This window comes from Parasteatoda tepidariorum, chromosome 2 (genome assembly GCF_982258835.1).
Source record: "Parasteatoda tepidariorum strain Cologne lab strain chromosome 2, Ptep-v5.0, whole genome shotgun sequence".
Lineage (NCBI taxonomy): Eukaryota > Metazoa > Arthropoda > Arachnida > Araneae > Theridiidae > Parasteatoda > Parasteatoda tepidariorum.
In genome coordinates, this window is record NC_141756.1 from 62056950 (window position 1) to 62071077 (window position 14128).

Genomic DNA, 14128 nt, shown 5'->3' on the forward strand with positions numbered 1-14128 from the left:
AAAAAAACACTTAATTTTATTCAATCTTGTTGCTAATAAAAAAAAAATCCCCGAAAATAATTTCTCCTCTTTTTATGTTTAATTAAAATACTAATTTATCACGTGCTGTTATGCAGTTTAATGATTTTAAAACATAGTAAGTCACATATTTAAGTATAGAAATAATGTAATATTTAAACCTAGAACAAAAAATAAAATAAATCATTTAAAAATAATGTTTACAGTTTAACTACACGTAAGTTATGCTATTATTAGGATACCAATTATACAAATTTAACCAAATGCACAAACCGACGAAATTTATTCCATTCATTTTTGGGATGTACTTCAAAATAATTACTTTGAAAATTGAATGTCGGAACAATTGATCAATCACAATTTTTCGACAAAGAAGACAAGATAAATCAAGGACGTTCAGAAACGGGCACGTAAATGTTGATTTCGGTGCATGCAATGGCTCAAAGTTGAAGCTTGCTTTGTAGTGAATTCCGAAGTTCATTTAAATATTTTCAGATGCACGCAATTTTCTCATTTTGTTGTGAATTAAGTGAAGTTTCGCAAATAAGAATTATAGAGATTGTCATAAAAATGTATTTTCTTGTTAAATTTCAGTTTCAATAATCAGAATGATATTTTCAATCGCTTATGTAACAAGTCGGTAACAAGTAGTCAAAATTGATGAATCTCTGTATTATCATTAAAAGAATTAAACAATGTTCTTTTAAATTGGATATATATTTCCTCATATTACGAAATAATGCATGAAACATGCAGTTAAATTTTTATGCACGCGTTTCACAGTTTGCAGCATTTAACACGCTAGTGAAAAGTTCAGTGCAGGTCAAAAATTGTTCAAGCAAAATCAGTGCAGGATGAAAAGCCAGAGTGCTTTTTTATGATAACAATAACCTTTTTTAGATAATTCTACGCTATGAAAAGCATATTTGAGTTAAAAATATACTTTTTATATATACAATTTTTTTTGCAACAATCACACTCACTAATTTCAATTTCATTAGCTTTAATTTCTGATTAGTGGATGTTGCAGATTTGACATACAAAGTCACTTCTTATCTTATTTTTTAATATACATTAGTAACTGATATAAATCAATAATCTAAATCAATTGCCAACGTCACATTATTGGGCTATTTGCAAACGTCTGATGTGGAACAAATTTTTACGCCACTTTGTATAAAAATTTAGTCACTTCTAACCTATTTTTGTTTCGAATAATAAAAGCGATTGAACTATTGTTTTCAAAGGTTTTGCTTTTGCTGTGCAAAACCAGATACCTCTTTGATTTTTCCTATCCTGTTTTGTGTTAGATTTGAGTTTTAGCTAATCATGATTAGGTTGCTTAAAGCGAATAATTTACTCCATATTATAGTCTGATTGCTAACGTCACATTATTGGGCTATTTGCAAACGTCTGATGTGGAACAAATTTTTAGCCCACTTTGTCTGAAAATTTAGTCATTTCTAACTTATCTTTGTTTCTAATAATAAGAGTGAGTGAACAATTTTCAAAGGTTGCTGCGCAAAACCAGATACCTCGTTAAATTTCCCTATCCAGTTTTGTGTTAGATTTGAGTTCTAGCTAATCATGATTAGGTTGCTTGAGGCGAACAATCTACTCTATATTTATCGATTTAAATGTTCTAAAATTATCTTCTCATTTGAAAACAATTAAATAAAAACAGCATTAAGTGAAAAGTCATTAGCTGATGCCAAATTCGCATATAAAATTTTCTTCAACAAATCATATAAAATTCATCAAGTTAACCCGACCTGCAAGAAGAGATCTCCGAAAGTCTTGACTGATATCAAACTTCAAAAAAAGAAACTCGTTGGGAGAAGTCTGCTGTTCTTTTAAGGAAAATTAAAAATAATGTATTTGAAATAATGACAGAAATTTAAGCTAATTGAAAAGTTTAATTTTTTTATTTAAAAAAATCTTGAATAGTATGTGCTAAATTTTAATTTATTGAAAAAATAACATGAATTCTTACTTGTTAAATGAGTTATACAGAAAGACATAAAAGCAAAGTACTATAAAACTTGTCTACAATGAATCCTAACAGTAGCATTAAGAATAAGAATTGTATTTTTTTGTCCCAATTAGGAAACCAGATTAATGATCAACATTATTTCAGTCCAATTATTGTGTAATATTTCTTTCACAACCAATAAGTCTTTACTGTCAGTTATAATAAAAAGAGTGTTTTTGGGCTTGTCAAGATAATTGACACTCGACATGAAAATGGTGGTTTCTTTGTTGCAGAAAGAAATTGAATTATTTTTCTACTATTGCTGTGTTTCATTTTTTTGAGTAAAATTTTAAATAATTTAAAATTTCTCTCAATATTTAAGGTGTGTTTTTTTTTATCTTTGTTACTTAAAATATGCATCTAAGCATAAGAAATAAATATGTAAAAAAATAGCCATGCATTATTAGATTGCTTTAGGGTATTGAATTATGCAAATATATTGTGCAAAACTAATGAAATAACGTAATACTATAATGTATTTAAGAAGAAAATATTTTACAAGAAATTAATAGTAAAACAGCATTATTTATGAATGTTTTTAAATTAATTAATTATTTCAGTTTCAGTTCCTTCAGTTTAATAAACGTGTTTGTGTTTTTTCTCTCGTTCAAGTTTCGGATAAACACAAAACCAGTGTAACAGCACTCAAGTTGAAATTGCTTGCACATTTTAATTTTTAAAAAAATAATAAATGCAATTAATAATGTTATAATAAATGTATTTCCTGAAAATAGTCCTGAAACATATTTTATAGATTAAAACAAAAATAAGAGGTTTAATAAATCTAATGCTGATTGAAGTGCATAGAAAGTAAAACTGAATACCTTTGCTTACCTGTGTTAATTTTTCATTCGAAATGGCTGAAATGGGTTTTAATGAGTATTTATTAAAATTTAATGCCACTAAGATTTCTCGTTATGAAGTCCTTGAATTTTTTAATCACGAACTATTATTTAAAAGTTGCATAGAACAGTTTCTATTACATCCGGAGAAAATGGTGACTAATTTCTTCTTTTATAAATATTTATAAATATTTCCAATTTTAATATATAGCTACATTGAAACCTCCTGTTATGAACGCTTCTACAAAATGGACGCCTCCCAATATATTTTTTTTTCGAATGGCAGGCACTGAATTTTGAATCTTTTGCCTATACTATGCTAGAATTGTTGCTCATTTCGCGTTACCCAGTGGGCACCTGTGAACCAAAGTCACGGAGGCGAGCAACATTGCCCACGCCACACTGCCACAAATACCCGTTTATAGGGTGGGCCACATTCACACATCATACACACACAACAGAGGACAGCACAAAGAGAGAGAGAAACATCCATGCCCAGAGCGGGATTCGAACCCGCAGCCTATGACTTCGCAGTCAGGCACGCTAACCGCTCGGCCACCTGACCGGCGCGCCTCCCAATATGGACATATTTCAATTCCCCGTGAATCTTCTATGAATAACCCATTATGTACATTATTTGCAAAGTGGACACTCCGTAACTGGACGCGAAGTCATTTTTGTCCTGAAAAGCTTTTTTTTTTCTATCCCTTCAAACCGGACACTATTTTTTCCACATTTGAAAAATTCTGTTTGGAATTGGAAGAGAAAAAAATGCAACTCTTCACTTTTTTGCAACTTTTTATTTAAAGCACGTAAGCAATTTTTCTTTAAATTACGTAAATTGTTTGCCTCATCCATAACTAAAAATATTGCTAAGCTATTTCACTACTAAAGAATCAATCTTTATCCTGTCACCTTGCCCTCTCTTTCCAAAGAAAGAACAGAAAATGATGCTGTTCATTCCAAGAGTGGCATCTTTTGATCTTTTAACACAGCTGGGGTTAAAAAAAAAGAAAACAAAATAAAATTCTTTGAGGTGTTCATATCAATGAAACATTTATTCAGTCACTTAATAGATGATTAATTGTGAATGTATTAACTCCATGGGTCCTCGTGCTTTACAGGTAAGCATTGCTTTCATTTTTTTTCTTCTTTTTTTTTCTATGAATCGTGATAGGTTTACTTTCAAGGAGTTATTAACTCGTTTCCTATCAAGTGATGGTTCAGGAGTGTAAACCTAATAATTGAAACAGACAGTGAGAACTATAAGCTCATATTCGGTATCATATGACTTCTTGAATAACTGTGTTAATGGGAAAAATATATATTCATTTATTCACAATGTATCTAGAATTATGTATTTATATAAAACTTTTTCATACATTCCTTTTGTATAGAAAAATATATTTTTTAAAGTTTAAATAAATATCCTTGCGGACAGTTATTATAGATTATTTAATTATTTTTACATAATTGAGAATATTCTAAAAACAATTTACGGTGTTAAACTTCATTATTGGGGTACCTTTAAATGGATAGTTTTCTCCGTCCCAAGAGTGTGAAAATATTTATTTAAATATTTTAAATTTTTTTTTTTTGCTGATTGAAATAAGAACTTTATTGTATTTCTAGATACTACTTTATGTTGTTGTTGACGTATGCCTGTTTAGGCAGAGGGGGGTGCGATTGTTCTTGTTTTTCAGTGGCGCCATCTATGGCCAAGAATTCGACTTCTGCCACACCATACGTCACACCCGTTTATAGGGCGGACCCATTCATACATCCACTCATTCATCCACAGATCTTAATTTTGACCTGAATCAGAGAACGATCGATCTCCAATCCAGTACCCCCAGAGTCATTGATTTGTTAACTACTTTATGTCATCGAGATAAATAATTTTACGTTATTTTGTATAAAATTGTTATAAAAAGTAGATACATGCACTAATTTTTTAAATATAATTATGAAGAAATTATAAAGTATGTCGTTAATGAAATTTCAAAGAAATAATATCTAGTTTAAAAATAGTAGTTGCTAAACCATCATCTTCAAAAAGAAAAGAAAAAGAGCTTGAAATTAAAAATATTTTAATTGTATCTAGGTATAGACAAATCAAAATGAATACTTTTAGAAAGAGGCTGTGAAAATGTTTATAAATTAGACATAATTTTTATTACACAGGTTAAAGACAATTCTTTAACCCTTCGTTAGACAAATTTTTAACCCTTAGTAGCAGATATATAAAAGGTGAAGCAGCTGGTCTTCCTAGATGTTGACCGAAAAAGCTCGAATAAATTTAAAATGAAGCCGTAATTATTTTATACTTTCGGTAAAGCCGACGTGAAAATGGTAGAATTTACTTCTGCAAGGTTAACCAAAATGTAGTAATCATAGTTTTTTTTAAAAAACGTTGAAAATTCTCCAGCAGATACAATTAAAAAGTGGATCAACTGATGTTGATAAAAAAAAACACTTACATGCTTTTGAAATTAGTATTTGTGAGTGTTTTTCGAAAATTAGCTTTATTATTTTCTCCATAGAACTTGCCCGTTTGCAAATTTTAAACCCTCCTCATCAAATCGAATGACAATGCGAATGAACTGGTTTATCCAAATGTAGATTAAAAACCTTTATTAAAATTAGGTTGCGTGGACACTTATTTGGTTAAGAATAGTTATGTATATTAAATAAAGGTGTTTTCTTTCAAACTTTGAACACTCATCAACAGGTACAATTAAAAGATAAATCAATTGAAGACCGACGACAATTGATCCCTACTGATAGTAATATTTAACTTAAAATTATTGGCAGATATGGTATTCTTTTTTAAAAATAGTGACAATTATCTAATGCTCGATTTTTCACAGATTAAGACTTAATGATTTGAAGTCCTAAACTTATTTAGTGCAAACGATACTTTAAGTTGCTGAATAAGACACAAAAATATACTTTTCCTGAATAAACAAGCCATTTAACCACATCTCTAGTATTAATGATGTGAATCAGAACATTTTTGTACATAATTATAAAACGTGTTTATCCAAGAATCCATATAAAAACAAGTTTTTATAATTATATATTATCTTCTACTATTTGATTTACCAATTGTTGATAAAATTTTAATCTATAAGGTATACAAATTTTTACACCAACTTAATCGATTGAATTTTAAATGTTTACATCCAACTTTAAAAGAAATCAATATTACAGTTCGCAAAAAGTGAAAAGTTAAAAATATGACTACTTTGAAATGGCGAAATTCGCAATAAGAAAAATTAACATTTAGGAAACTGTTGTTTTAACTACTCTCATGCTTTAAATCGTGGAACCATATTTTTTTTTGTTTGTCTATCACACCTCCCATATTTTGAACATCACACATTTAAAAGTGTCGAAATAAGGTATGTTTTTCCAGAGAAGGACATATTTGTGTTTGATTTTGAAACTTAAAATATTGTCGATACAAACTAGTTTGTATTTTTTAGTTCCATGAATTATAAAGTTTGGGCTTTTATGATTCATTCGAACACTTCGTAACTTTGTAAAATGTTAAAGTACGTTAAAAAGGAAATTCTTAGATCAAAATTTCTGTAAAATGCTTACTACTTTTTTGCGCACTATATGCGGAGAAAATAATTATGGTGAAACTACCGTACTAGATGAAAACTAAAGTAAACGTTATTTAAATCATTAATTTGGATAATTTTTCCACCCGCAAGGTAATGGTTTATTGAAAATTCTGGCTTTTAAAATTATAATTCTTATAACACATTCAGTGAAAAATTCTAAACTGAAAAGTAAATTTAACCTAATAAAAGGTTTTTATGCAATATTCAAAGGTATCATGAGGAAACTATCAAATATTACCACCCTTACCAAATTTTACCACCCACTAAAAAATCATATTTTATAATTAATATTAAAATGAGCATTTTTTTCAGCGTGTTATGCAAAAGGAGATATATTAGCGATTACTTTAATAAATTTAATGTAAAAGCCTAAAATTATAACAGGTGCCCCCAAAGTAAAGTGTTTTAAATGAAAGATCTCCTCCATGATTTCAAAAATATATAAGTGTGAAAATATTTTATTTAACGGATGTGTAATAATTTGTATTCGTTTTGAGGATAAGATAAAAACTTCTTGATGAACTTCTTGAGCTGTACGAAAAAATACTTCATTGTTAAAAATGTATGTTAGAGCTTTAAATATTTGTTATATATGTTCATTACTTTAAATATTGTGTGGTATAATTAGAGAATTTTCCAATTATATTTCTAATTTTAAACTTTTAAATAATTAATGTCGCGAATTATTAATAATTTAATACAATTATAATAACTGTGCTAGAATAAAATTGTCTTATTTAGTTTTAAATAAAAAGAATCATACATATAAAATAAAAATAAACACAATTTTTTTTCGTCAAAATTATTAGCATATTAATTAAAATTACATTTATTTCAATATTTATTAAGTTATTGAAATAAAATTAAAGTAATTTCTTTCATAAAATAGATTGAATGATAAAATGTTGGATTATTAAATTCAAAATTAATAAATTAAAAAAATGCAGAATTTAAAAATATTGAATTATAGAAAAAAAATAATTAACATTACATTTTGAAAAAAGCATTTAAAAAAAATTAGTTCTCAAAACCATTGTAATGTTTTTTCTTCTTTTTTTAACAGTATGGCTCTAAAAGCTTCACTTTGAACATTAATTGCTTAAAATTTCGATAAATTGGAGCCATTTCAACTAAAAGCCATTGGAATCTTCCTAATATTTTTCTCCTCACTGGAGAGAAGAGCCAATTAAGATCGTCGAGCACTGTAATACAAAAGAGCATCTTTCTCACTTATTTTAATTGCATTTTCTTCTGAAAGTGCAAATCCATCTCACACCAACACTTTTTTTCAGTAAAATGCATTAAGTGTACTTTAAATTTGGTTGGTAAAAGAAAGTTACATTCCTTTTGAAATTTGAATTGAAGATTTTTAAACGTTAACCGGAAAATTGTATTGCATTATTGATTTTTACATTACAATAAACTGTATAAACAGTTTTGCATTATAATAATGTATTTAATACTACATTTAAGAATGAAATGATATTAAAAAAAAACCTACATGATATTAAAGACCTTATACAAAAATTCACTTCGCTAATTTGCTGATTTAAAAAGGAGAGAAAAATGTTTGAATGTCTTTTAATTGATCTTAGAATTTCATAAATTTTTAATATATATATATATATATATATATATATATATATATATATATATATATATATATATATATATATATATATATATATATATATATATATATATATATATATATATATATATATATATATATATATATATATATATATATATATATATATATATATATATATATATATATATATATATATATATATATATATATATATATATATATATATATATATATATATATATATATATATATATATATATATATATATATATATATATATATATATATATATATATATATATATATATATATATATATATGATTTGTGTTATTAAAATTTCTTTAACCGTGATTTGAAAATTTTGAATTTTATTCATTTTTGTTTGATAAATATATGCATAGTTTCATCACAGATTTTGTCTAAACATGAACTCTCCTCGAAATTTAAATAACGAGCTCCTTCTAAGAGAATTTAGATTATTTTTTTCTTGAAGTCAAAAGAATATCGAAAATTATGCACATATAAATTTCTGTGTAAATTTAAGATGGTGAAATTTGAATTAATTTAAAATGGAAACAAATATACATACACTTAATTTCTTTTTTACTGCTTGCGAATAAGGGCTGTCGAGTAGAAAGTGTAACTCATAAATGTTATGAAATTGAATTTCCTTTGTATCTAAAACCTTTTGAGAGAATAATAAGCGAATGATTAAACTTCTTTAATCAAGCAAGTTATTTTCTTCATATTGAAACTTAAATTAATTCTTACACATGTTAAAAAGAATTGAATGTTTAAAAATCGAAGTGCAAAATTAAATGTATGGCCTCACTGAATAAAAATGCCACTAAGGATACACAAATATTCACTTACAGAATTGTAGATCAATCAATAATCAATCTTGATACTCAATCCTAGAACAGTAAGATACACATGGTTGGAAATTAGCAACAATTTAAAATTTTTGATTTGTGGAATTATGTATAATTTTTATCTTCTGTTATTTTTAATTCTGTTCTAAATGCGTTGTTGATTTCATCAACGGAGATAAAAAGCTTCAGACTAAACGTGAATGTTATATTATATTAATCATTATTAGAAGTAGTTTTTGAGTAATAATGTAATAATATAGATTATAAATATCACTGTCAAGTAATGGTGGAATTTCTTGACGACTTTTACCAAGTTAATTTCATTGTGTATATCAAAAAACTCACGACTATTAGGAAGACAGTTAGTTGTATTAGTGAAGAGAAATTATATAACTATAATTAACTGTAATTTGCTAAATGATACATCGATAATATGCTACAAAAGCCATCAAAACATAAACCATCATGCTACATGGTTTCAATCTCAGGAATATTCAAGAAGATTAGGTTAGGGACATGAATGAAACGAAGATTTATTTTATTCTTTTTATTATTAATTTAAATTTCGTGAGTAATTATCTAAGAAGTTAATATAAATATCATTTTCATATCAATCAGACTTTACATTGTAAATGGATCTAGTTACCAAGCGTTTCACATTCTTTTTACGTTTCACATTGTTACCAAGATACTTATAACTCTAAAGAGCGCAAAAAGTGACTAAAGTGAGGCGAATTTTCAACTACTATAATTAGCTGCATTTTGCTAAATAATGCACTAATTATATAATTTAAGTACCATTGTTGAGGAGGTTGCTTTGGCTTTATGCAAATATTCAGGGAGAAGATGTTTGAAGAGATTATTTCTCCTATTACCTTACAAAATTTTCGTAAATAGTTAACTAAGAAATTTTTAAAAAATACCATCGTCTTATCAACCAGTAACCAGACCTAAAATTGCAAATGGTTTTAGTTACCAAGTGATTTTCATTATATCCATTAAGGTAATTACAACTCTTGGGATGACAGTTAGTGGCATAAGTTAAAATAATTTTTATATTACTATTCTTTGCTGTTATATGATAAATGATACACTAATTATATATTAAAAATGCCATCATTTTGTCATTTTGTAAACACAATATTTCATGGTAGGTAAATGGTTTCAATTGGCAAGTGTTCTACATCATATCCAGTTAAAAACTTATAAATACTTAAAGGGGGTTAGTGACATATAAATCGTAAGAAGATTTATTTTACTTTTTTATTATTATTTAAAAATTCTCAATCTAAATTGTTATAAATAACATCACCATATCAACCAGAATCTCACACTGTAAAGGATTTTAGTTACTAAGTGTTTGACAGTTATTAAAAAGTTTCGTGTCATAAATATATCTAATAATTTGTATAAATTGTATCAGCATATTTTGTGGCATTTGTGTTTATAACTTTATTATAATATCGACCAGATGAAATTTCAAAAGTCCTTAAATGAAGAAGGTTATGATTTCATGAGCGAAAAGCAGAATATTTTTATGTGAATGCGAATTGTATGAAGTAGCATCGCTAGTAAAAAAGAATAATAACCAAAAATATGTAGTGATAATTTTACCTGAGTTCGAGAAAGAAAAATTTTGGCGAATAAATCATAGGAGCTGGTGAGCAGTAGCGAACATGGGCTTTGATATCTAGCAGAATCATACTAATTTTGAGCAAACAAATGGTAAAACAAAATATATTTTATACCTCATGAATCATTATTGTACATTCTGTTTCATAGACTAAAGTTTAAATAAGAATTTAATATTATCCCTGTAATTAAATTAATTTAATTCACAGCCCTTAGAATATTCTGGTTTTCATTGAGTAGTGGAAATTTAGTTTTCCTTACTCAATGAAAACTATTTTAATTTTATAGCAACTTTTAGATTATATCCACTACTCCTTATGATTAAACTTATAATATTTATTTTCGGAAAATTATTTTTCAGTTTATTATTTTATTATTCATTAATTAGTATTTCTTATTAAGTATTATTTGCAGTGTTTACCAAGAAAACACGTACTTAACTAAAACCACAGTTTAAAATATGTTATTTTCTCTTTTTCAAAGTCAGAAAATTTGAAAAAAAAATGCTGAGAAGAAAAATAAATCTTACCTCTTAAATATTTTGTTTAATTCATAAAGTTATAATATATGTATTTTATGTATAAAATACTTATTGGCAATGGAAACTCTTACCTTTAAAAGTTTACTTAATTTCGGGAAGAGTATACAGAATGAAGAGAAATTCAAGTTGTGTGATATTTTCGGCTACACATTTACTTACTTACTATTATAATTTTCTAAAATTGTTGAATTGAAATATGCTGAACTGCGAAATAAAGCTTTAGTTTAAGAAACATTATTCATTGAGAAGAATTAAAATTATTAATTTACAGTTGTGACAAAGTTATGTAAAACAATATTGAGTTTTAACAACTAAGAACTAAGAAAAATAATCTTACCTCAAAATGTTGCCGATAAATTGATTATTTTCTTAGGGTCTTCTAAATTATTAATTTTTTGGACCAAGTCAATCTTGAGGTTGAAAAATATGAAGATGTAAAGAATTGAAACTCTCAGATACTCCCTTTCTTATATTCCGGACTTTTGTTCAGGGTTGCCGTGAAGATGGACTTTCCGGAGCTGTCGCCAAGCTCTTCGGGAAAAGTTGCCAAAACTGATGTGTTGATAAATGGGACAAACTATGCACAGTTCAAAAACTTAAATTCCATTGAAAGAGTTGTCTCGAAAGGAATTATTTGAAAAATATCTTCTTAATAACACCTAAAAATGTTAAATTCTCAAAAAGCAATAAAATTATTAATTCTAAATATATTTTTATAAATAATTTTAAAATCTGAATTTTTTTCTAGAATTAATTATTATATTATTTAGAGTTAATTCTGTTTAATAAGAGACATAAATGTGAATTAGTTTTTTTAAACTTTTGTGTCAATTCAAAATAAGAAGTAATATTTTGTTCCTGTTTTTTTTTAATCACCGATATAATAAAATGTTAAACATTTTAGAGCTCAATTAAGGTTGTCAATTATTGTCAAAATTTAATTAAGTTTGTCGTTTGAGGTTATATAGAAATATTAAGGTTGTAAAGCATAATATTATCATTTTACTCTACCCCAACAAATTATACTATGCACCTACAAATCTAACGTAACAAACTAGTTTTTTAAACAATTTTAGGTAATATAATATAAGAACCTTGTTTGAAAAAGCCCCTTGTTAGTATCAAAATTAAAAACTTTTTTTTAACCTTAATTTTCAATTTTTTTTTATTTAATTGGTCCACCCGAATATTTCAGAAAGTCTTCGGTACTTTGTTTTTTGTTAACCAATAAGGAAAAGTATTTAAAGAACTTAAGTTGCATTTAAATGCACGTTTATGAAGTATTAAGATTAACTTATGTTCTTATATTGTTTTAACCTAACAATGATAATTAAAATGTATGAAAAAATTAAGAAAATGTCAGCAATTTATACAGTCAGAAAAAAAATTAATATCAAGTTTTATTTTCTATAATCATAAAATTGTTGTGGAATTTAGGGAAAATTTTTATGTTACTAATAAATGGAATCTAGAAAATTTGATTTATTTGGAGTAAAGATTACAAAAAAAAACCTGAATTTAAATTTAATTTTGCTTTACATAAAAATATACTGTAAACCTGCAATTTGATTATATATATTTACAATGTTTTATGCCCGGAAAATAAAATTATAAAAGAAACTAAGTCGTTTTATGCCAAACAGAGACTAATATTAGTCTCTTGACTTTGATTATCCATTTTATTTCAGTCTATTATAAATATATTTACAGTTTTAATCTCTTAAATTACAAACTTATTTATTATTTATGGCTTATTAGATTTCTAAACTTAAGCTATTAGTCATGTATCGTACGACAATAGTTCTTATAGTTCTAAGAAGAAAAGTCTTATCTATGAGAAAAACTTAATTTCTTAAAAATATTAATTTTTATTTTAATAAATTTAATTATGGTTATAATGAGTTAAAATAGTAGCAGAAAAAATTCTTGCTAAAAAACATATCCGCCACTTTATAACTATCCAATTCAGCAGGTATTAAAATGCATGATACTTACCCAATAGTTTTAATTTTTCCTATTATTAAAAAATCATCCTTTTTTATGATTTTAAAAATGGATTGTTTAAGAAAGTGCAGCAAATGAGTCAAAGTTCTTAGGAAGATCAATTCTAATTAATCTTATTGGGAATCTAATTGTTGATTTCTGAATTCTTAGTTACAAATTATGAAAAATCACACATATAATGTGATTCTTTAAATTTTTAGTGGTTCAACAAAGTATTTCCTTATTAAAGATAATGCATTTAAATAATTCAGTTTTAAAGAACCAAACCTTTATATAAGGCTTATTTTTCAGCTGATTTACGAAAAAAATAATAATAATCTTAAAGTTATAATAATTTCTTATTTTTTATATTTTCAAACTGCAGAATGCAAAATAAGGTTATTAAAAAATCAACTTTTAATAAGGTTTCAAAAATATTATTATTAATTTATATTGAAATCTGAATTCCAGTTTGAAAATTGAAATCTTTCCAGAGACGAAAATATTTTTAATTAAAGGCGCATTTTTGTCTTGCGGTTATAAAAATTAGACTACACAAAACAGAGATGTTTGCCACGAACTTAGAATTTAGTGAAAGATTAAAGGAAAATACGAGACTTTAAAGCCTGGCTACTATAAATTAATATTATAAATTATAAAAATATTCATCTAGAAACTAAAGGAAACTAGGGTAATAAACTTGCAAAAGGGATCAAAGAAATATATTTAGAAAAAAATAATGTGCATGCATCTCAACTTCATTATATTTCAATTATTATTAAAAATGTTATGATTTAAAATTAAATTTAAAATTTAATTTAAGATATAGTATTGAATTAAAATATAATCGAATCAAACCATTATAATTTAGTCAGCATTTTATAAAGTCAAGTAAATGCTTTACGTTACTTTAAATATTTTTAAATATGTAATAACTGCTTATTCAACCTATCATTTTCCAGTTGATGATCTTTAATAGGT

At 26.0% G+C, this 14128-nt stretch overlaps 1 protein-coding gene across 1 annotated transcript in view; it reads right to left on the reverse strand.

The window, feature by feature from the left end:
* Positions 1 to 11644, reverse strand: part of Mip (Myoinhibiting peptide precursor) — a 131616-nt gene extending 119972 nt beyond the window's left edge. Inside the window, exon 1 of the mRNA XM_016075628.5 lies at positions 11502 to 11644. The gene's annotated coding sequence lies outside the window, so the exon portion shown is untranslated. The remainder of the gene's footprint in view (positions 1 to 11501) is intronic.
* Positions 11645 to 14128: the final 2484 nt, after the last annotated feature.